Here is a 6,903-nt window from a genome sequence, read left to right as displayed (position 1 = left end):
ATTTACCAGCACACCACTGAAATGCATATAGATCTGGCTTACTCTTTTGTAAAGCTGCATAGTATTCCAATGCATGGATGGGTCATAACGTATTTTGCTGGTCCCTTCCTGATGGGTGCTTGGCTGGCATCCAGTCTCTTGCAAACACAAACAGCGCTGATTTCCCACGTGTGCGACTATAACTGTAGAATCAATCCCTTGAAGAAGAACTGCTGTGTCAGAGGGCATGGGACCGTCTAACGTGAATGCCTGTTGCCTAATGCCTTTCCATGGAGGCTGTACCAATTTCCACAGCCACCAGCAAATGGGTCAGAGTGCAGAGGCTTCTAATAAGGATGCAAATTTGATTGTATCACTCTGCTGCTTAAACCCTCTGATGACTCCTGCTACTCCTAGGACGAAGCCTGCAGGTTCTCCCAAGGCCTAGGCCCCTCATCGTCAGGGCTTGTCCCTTTCTTTTTGCAAGTGGAAGGTTGCACCATGACTCCACTGTGACCCCTCGTAAATTCCACATTGCAGCCACCTTGATAATCTGCTGTCTATCCCCTGAAATGGGCCATGTCCCCACCCACTCTTGTTTGTTCATGCCTGTCCCTTCTCTGGGAACTTATTGCCCAGCACCTTAATCACCAGGCTAGCTCCCACTCCACTGGTTCTGTCCCTGTTTTTTTTTTGGCCGGCGCCTCATGGCATGTGTAATCTTACTTCCCCGCCCAGAGGTTGAACCCATGACCCCTGCAGTGGAAGCTCGAAGTCCTAACCACTGGACTGCCAGAGAAGTCCCAGTTATGTCCCTTTTTTGTTTCAAGAGGCTGAAAACCCCAGTGTAACTGTCTTCGGCAAAATCAGGAATTGATTGGCTCATCTGAGTGAAAAAATCGTCGAGTTGGCTGGCTTCAGGCATAGCTGGTTTCAGGAGCTCGGACGATCCCATGAAGCCAGTCTTGGCCTGTCAGTTCTGTTCTCTTCCACATTGGGACCCTTTGGCAGCTCCTGCCTTTAGAAATCCCCCTCATGGTCACAGGAGGCAAAGAGCTGGGAGGTGGAAGGGAAGGTTCCAGGCAGAGAAAACAGTCCAGAACTGGTGCTAGTAAACCCAGATCCTGGCTGGGCATAGTGGACAACCCGATAGCCACATAGCATCCTGCAGGCTGAACTCCAAGGGGAAGATAAGTTCTCGCCCCCATGCTAAATTCTTCAACTGAGAGACAGGGTAGGAATAGCTGCTTGGGCTCTGGAGGTAGAAAAAACCTGGGTTCAAATCCTGGGGTGATGAAAAAGTTTCAGAACTAGATAGTGGTGATGTTTGCACAACACTATGAATGTGCTCAAGGCCACTGAATTGTATGCTTCAAAATGTTTAAAAGTGTCAGCAACATGTTATGTATATTTTACCACAGTACAAAAATAATGAGGCTGGGACTTCCCTGGTGGTCCAGGGGTTAAGACTCCGTGCTTCCACTGCAGGGGCATGGGTTCAATCCCTGGTTGGGGAACTAAGATCCCACATGCTGTGCGGCTCGGCCAAAACAAACAAACAAAAAAAACAGGCTGACGGTGCTAAAAAAAAATAATAAAAATAAAAAGGAGAGAGAAAAGCCTGACTCTACCACTTACCAGCTGTGTGAGTTCTCTGTACCTCTGTTTATTGGACTATAAAATGAGGACAATAAAAGAACCCCACACGCCTGCTTATTGAGAGGCTCAGGTAGGTTAATACACGCACAGCCCTTGGGGTAGTACCTGGGATATAGTTAAGTGTTCAATAAATGTTAGTTATTATTGTTAAATCAAAATATTGGGTGGATTGCCCAGTGAAATAAGCCAGATGCAAAAGGTGACTGCCTTAGCTTGTTCAGGCTGCTACTATAACAAAATACCACAGATGGGGTGGCTTATGAATAACACAAATGTATTTCTCACAGTTCTGGAAGCTGGAACTCCAAGATCAGGGTAAATGGTTGGGTGAGGGCGCTCTTCTGGTTTGTAGACTTCTCATTGTATCCTCACATGGGCAGAAGGGGCGAGGGATGTCTCGGGAGCCCCTTTTATAAGGGCACTAATCCCAGTCTTGAGGGCTCCACCCTCATGACCTAACCACCTCCCAAAGGCCCCACTTCCTAATACCATCACCCTGGGGAGTTAGGTTTTTTTGCTTTTTTTTTTTTTTTTTTACATACATATATATCTTTTTTTTTTTCAGATTCTTTTCCCTTATAGGTTATTACAAAATATTGAGTATAGTTCCCTGTGCTATACAGTAGGTCCTTGTTGGTTATCTATTTTGTATATAGTGGTGTGTATATGTTAATCCCAAACTCCTAATTTACCCCTACCCCTTTCCCCTTTGGTAACCATAAGTTTGTTTTCTATGTCTGTGGGTTCATTTCTTTTTTGTATATAAGTTCACTTATATCATTTTTTTTAAGATTCCACATATAAACGATATCATATGATATTTGTCTTTCTCTGTCTGGCTCACTTCACTTAGAATGATAATCTCTAAGTCCATCCATGTTGCTGCAAGTAGTATTAGTTCATTCTTTTTTATGGCTGAGTCAGATCTCATTCTTCTTTATCCATTCATCTGTTGATGGACATTTAGGTTGCTTCCATGTCTTGGCTATTGTAAATAGTGCTGCAATGTAGGTTCCAACATACGAATTGGGGCGGAGGACACAAACACTCAGACTATCACAGTCCCATATTGTATGATTCCATTTGTATGAATGTCCAGAATAGGCAAAGCCATAGAGACAGAAAGCAGATTAATGGCTGCCAGGATCTGTGGGGAAGGGATGGGGAGTGACTGCTGAATGGGTGTGGGGTTTCCTTTGGGAAAATGATGAGAATGATTTGGAACTACGCGGAAGTGATGATTGCACAATGTTGTGAATGTACTAAATGCCACTGAGTCATACACTTTAATATCGTTAATTTTTGTGTGAATTTCAACTCAAAAATTCTTTTACATTGGTACTTTAATTTTGTTTTTTAAATTAATAAATAAATAAATTAATTTTTGGCTGTGTTGGGTCTTCGTTGCTGCGCGTGGGCTTTCTCTAGTTGCGGCGAGCGGGGCTACTCTTCATTGCAGTGCACGGGCTTCTCATTGCGGTAGCTTCTCTTGTTGTGGAGCACGGGCTCTAGGCATACAGGCTTCAGTAGCTGTGGCATGCACACTCAGTTGTTGTGGCCCACAGTATCTAGAGCGCAGGCTCAGTAGTTGTGGCACACAGGCTTAGCTGCTCCGTGGCATGTGGGATCTTCCCAGACCAGGGCTCAAACCCGTGTCCCCTGCATTGGCAGGCGAGATTCTTAACCACTGCACCACCAGGGAAGCCCTTCATGGGTACTTTGAAAAAAGAAAGTTGGATGGAATGTAGCCTGATGTCCTTCTCAGGCTGTGAGACCTTGAGGCTTTGTTATCCTGGATGGTTCGGGCCCTTCTCTCTTCCAGGCCTGATACCCGACCCCCCCCCCCCCCCAGGGGCCTTAGCTGGCATGGCTCACGGCTCCTCCCCTGGCTCTTGCAATAATTTGCTGTGGGTCTTTGGAACTCAGTTTCCTTGTCTGTACCAAGAGGGGATTGGATCCCTTTTCTTTTTTCTCTGTTTTTTTGTTTGTTTGTTTTGGCCACGCTGCCAAGCTTGCGGGGGATCTCAGTTCCCCAACCAGGGATTGAACCCTGGGCCACGGCAGTGGAAGCGCTGAGTCCTAACCACTGGACCGCCAGTGAATTCCCTGGACCCACAGGTTTCTAACATGTCCTCAGATTTCATGGGCCCAGGCCGCACTCTCCAGGTCTCGAGCCCCAGGCAGTCAGAGGTGGGAATTGTCTGCAGACTCACAACGTCCTAGTCCTTCAGGCCAGCCACCCACAGAGACGGTGCCCACACAGTCCCAGGAACACGCTGTGTGACTATCTGCCCTCAGAACTGGCTCCTGCCCAGGCCTCGTCCTTCACACCCCCAGGGCAGGCCTGCGTCCCCTTGGCCTCCCCCTTGTACGGGGCCTGGCTCGCCTCTGACCGGGACTCTCTAAAGGGAAACGCTAATGATCATAGGAATAAAAGCCTCCCCAATATACCGGCTCTTATTACATTGTCCAGACCCATGCTAAGGGCTTTTGTCATGTGGTTTCGTTTCATTCCCCTGCCACCTCTGGGGTAGAAACTACCTTCATCCTGTTTCAGACATGAGGACCTGAGGCTCAGAGGTGGAATCCTTTGTCCAAGGTCAGCTAAGAAGTGGGAGGGCTCACCTCTCTGGCCCTACCCCCATGCCCTTGCCCATTATCCTAGCCTGTCTCCCTGGAAGCATCAGATGTCTTTCTCTCCAGGTCACCCAAGCCCCTGGACACCTCTGGGGTCCCACGGCAGGACCTGGAGTGGTGACAGGGGCAACTGCCTTGGAAAACAGCTCTTATGGCCTTGGCTGGATCTGGGGGGAGGTGTGGAGGGCAGCGCCAGACACACCCACGCTGGGCCTCAAGAAACCCGAGTTACACGTTGTACCACAAGCCACAGGGGCTGGACAGCCTGCAGCTGGGGGAGGCGGGGCAGAGCAGCCCAGACAAGCCAACTTTTAAATAAATAATTAGAAATGTAGGAAGGGAAGGTCTGGGCCAGTCTCCAGTCCCCCCAGGCTGCAGCTTCCCAGCCAGGCCAGAATGCATGAAGTTCCCATGATTCTTGGCCCTGATGGACCCAAGGGTTCCACTTCCTCCTTTCCTTCCTGTTTCTAAAAAACTCAACCCACATTCCCAGAGTCCCTACTGTGTGCCTAGCCCCATGCAGGGCAATGCTGGGGGGACTCAGTGGTGGTTGTGACGGTTCCCATCCCTGGCCCAAGGGAGGGCACAGACCCATCCCCAGATAGTGACCACCCAGAGTGGGTAGGGCTGGGATGGGGGCATCCAAGGGGCTGGAGGAGCCTAGAGGGACACCTGAGCCAGCCTCAGGGTCTTGAAAACTCAGGGGATTCCTGAGTGGAAATGTGAAGATCTTGGTTAAGTGAGGAGAAAGGCATATGAGAAAAAGAGGACTAAAAATTTAAGGAGGGGGCAGATCACGCAGGGGTCCACAGACCACTGTTTTTCAAACTGTTTTGAATTTGAGACAGTTGATACACAATAGAAGGTATATTTTGCTTGCAACACAGTATGTGTATGAACAGGTGTGCACACACACACGTAAACTAAAATGTCACGATACAATAATTACTTGTACAATATGCTCTATTTGACATTTTAAAAAATTAACTGCTTAGGACTCACTACTTTATTTCATGCCCTACTAATCGGTTGACACCTGAGGTTGGAAAATATAGATGTCCAGGTTGTGCTAAGAACGCTCAGACTCCAATCAAAGGAGCAGAATTCTAGAATCAGCAGGTGCGATGTCTTCAGGGCTGTTCACTGATACTCCCCTCCTCCTCTCCTTCTGGGCACCTGGTGGGATTGTACTTGCCTCCTTTTGGAAGGTAGCCTTGGAGCCCAGGAATCTGCATTTTAACAGACAATGGGAGCTGTGAGACTTGGGAAATTTAAGAAACAGTGACATAGGTGATAAACTCCATGAGGACAGTGCAGAACCCACCTTGGCCACCGCAGAGACCCCGGCAGGACGCAGCACAGAGCCGGGCGCTTAGGTAAGATGTGTTAAATGAATGATTTTTAAAATTTCTATTTATTATTTATTTATTTATTTAGGCTGTGCCGGGTCTTCGTTGCGCCACGCGGGCTCCTCTAGCTGCGGCGTGCGGGCTTAGTTGCGGGTATATGGGATCTTAATTCCCTGACCAGGGATCAAACTCGGGCCCCCTGCATTGGGAGCGTGGAGTCTTAACCGCTGGACCTACAGGGAAGTCCCTAAATGAATGATTTTAACTTCAGTCTTTTTATTGCTGTCTACCCGATCTAGCTCACCGTTCCAACTTCATCTCACAGCAGTTTTCCCCAATTTCCACTGTGACCAAATGGAACTATTCTTCGTTTCATAAATTTCTCATCTGCAGGTCTTTGCAGTTGCTGTGTCCTCTGCCCATACCTTCCCTTTTCCTCCTCCCTTCACTGGCTGGCTCTGACATCCTTCCAAATTCAGCTCAGATGTGCCCTCCTCCAGGGAACCTTCCCTGACCCCACTTTCCAAGCTGCGTTTCCCCTCGGAGCTCCTCCATTCTAGCCCTTCTCACTCTGCCTCATCACTGTCTGTCTGTCCTGCTGACCTATGAACCTGGGAAGGTGGGAGTAAGGCTCGTCTCAGCCACTGCTGGGTCCCCAGTACCACTCAGCACAGGGCTGGGCACACAATAGGTACTCAGAAAAGGTTTGGTGAATGCATGAATGTAAATTTGAGAGGAGAGGCCTGTTTACAGGTCTGATGGAGAAGGCTGAAGCCCTGGAGTTTACTCAATCCCTCCTGCTGTCAGACACTCCGTCCTCTCAGGGAGGACACCATTCACAACAATACCCTTTTCACAGGCAGCAAACTGAGGCCAGGAAGGGCGTTCTTGCTCTGTGGGGTTCAGATTCCCACCGCTCAGCCCAGCCTCCTCCTGGACCCTCTTACCTCCTTCCTGGAGTCTTTTTTTTTTTTTTTTTCTGATGATGAAATCTGAATCTGGGTAGGAGGTTTGGCTGATTGGGAAGAAAGCTGGCTGAGACCAGTTGGTCTAGTTCTCTCTCCAAGCCTGAGGAGGGCAGGGGGTGGGACATGCATGGCCAATCCTGAACCAAACCCTCAAACCTTGCCCTCTTGGCCCGGACCCACCCCGCACTTCCCGAAGGTTCTGGGATTCTAGGGTCCCCTGAGTCCTGGAGGCTTCTCCCTCCCTCTCCTCCCTGTCTGGCACCCCTGTAGGTGGGCAGTGACTAAACTAAGCCTGACCCACACCCATGTCG

This window comes from Balaenoptera acutorostrata, chromosome 19 (genome assembly GCF_949987535.1).
Source record: "Balaenoptera acutorostrata chromosome 19, mBalAcu1.1, whole genome shotgun sequence".
In the NCBI taxonomy this organism is placed as follows: Eukaryota; Metazoa; Chordata; class Mammalia; order Artiodactyla; family Balaenopteridae; genus Balaenoptera; species Balaenoptera acutorostrata.
The sequence above is the reverse complement of the archived record's forward strand: the minus strand, read 5'-3'. Positions refer to the sequence as shown.